Source organism: Pygoscelis adeliae, unplaced genomic scaffold, assembly GCF_000699105.1.
Source record: "Pygoscelis adeliae isolate BGI_AS28 unplaced genomic scaffold, ASM69910v1 Scaffold467, whole genome shotgun sequence".
Classification (NCBI taxonomy): domain Eukaryota; kingdom Metazoa; phylum Chordata; class Aves; order Sphenisciformes; family Spheniscidae; genus Pygoscelis; species Pygoscelis adeliae.
This window is the reverse complement of record NW_008825253.1, coordinates 1,468,071-1,469,534: the sequence shown is the minus strand read 5'-3', so window position 1 is coordinate 1,469,534 and position 1,464 is coordinate 1,468,071.

Here is a 1,464-nt window from a genome sequence, read left to right as displayed (position 1 = left end):
TTCCCAGCCTGCGCTCAGCTAAATTGCTCCACCAGCTCGCTGCCTCAAAAGTGCAACTCTTGGGAAGCCAAACTCAGCTGGAATCCTGAAAATAAAGAGAAGAGGATGACTTTGTCTTCTCTGCCTCACCTATCCAGCCAGGGAAAAAGTCCTTTACAAGAAAAAGCAAGCGAATAAATTGAACTTTGCAGAAGCGCCGTGTGGTGGTTAAGAAAAATCCCCTTTTACAGATGGGAAATATCAGCACAGAAAGAGGTTGAAGGGATGGTTTGCGAGGGCCAGCGCTCCTGCTGGCAAGCCCAATTTGCACCCATGCAGTGCGGTACAAGCCAAAGGAGACAAAATAGAGCCCCGTGTGAGTTGCCCAAATCGGGGTGGGTGTCAGGCAGAAATCGCACCCCACCCTGACCCCCCCGAGCTATCTCCCAGGCCGGAATAACCGGCATCATCCAAGCAGGGACAGCAGGACCTCAGGTGTTTGCATTAGCAGGACGATAGCAAGGATTTCCCACGAAAATATCACTTGTGGGGATGTGGATCTCGCTCTAGGGATTATCGGATCAATCTGTCCGAGTAACGCTCTCGCAGCAGGTATGGGGACTCTTGTACCCGCTGCAGATCCCCTTCAAACGGGGATCGCAAACCTCCGTGCAGCTGCGCAGGCAGACGCCGCGTGGGGGACAGACACCTCGCTCCGACCTCATCCGAACCCAAACGCTCCTCCAGGTTTCCAAGGGCAAATGAAAGACCAAAAGATAAAAGCACCTGGAAGAGAAATAGCTGTACTTTTTCTTTCCTCTGGCCTTCACTGCAGCTACAGACAGAGCTGCGTGGGACTGAAGATGCAATGCGCCTCAGTAACCCTGAGGATAGCGTGAACTGGCCTTTAGATGATAAAAGGACAAGAAAAACCTCCCAAGGGACCAGCGACCCCAACGCCACCGTGCCTGCCCCGGGAAAAAGCCCGTGTTTCCCCAGCATAGACTCCTTGATACTCACTTTGTGCTGAGACACCCCGTGCTGCAATAATTTCAGGAAGAATTTTTAACCCGATTCTCAGGAAAGAGAAAAACTGTGTTTTTCTTCCCTACCTTAGATGCTTCAGATGTTTTACACGCCATTAATATCCCATCATGGCATTCAGGGTTGGTGCTTGCAAGGGCTTAGAGAGCAGCCATGGAGTTTTTTTTCTTGTTTCTACAACAATTTAGATCTATTAGGTCAAGCTTTTTTAAAAAAAGGGTCAAGTTTTTAAAAAAAACAAAACCCTGCCCTGCTGCATGTCGGCAGTGTCTTCCTCCGTAAACCAGCCCCAGCCGCTGCCGGTTTTGCCATCGGGGTCCCGACTGAGATGCGGTGACACCCAGCCGGGGGCAACCTCCCCCGGGGCAGCCCGCAGACAGGATCGATCTCGTCACAGCGTCAGAGTAGCTGGGGGTGGTTTCAAAAGTCAGCTGCTTCGGG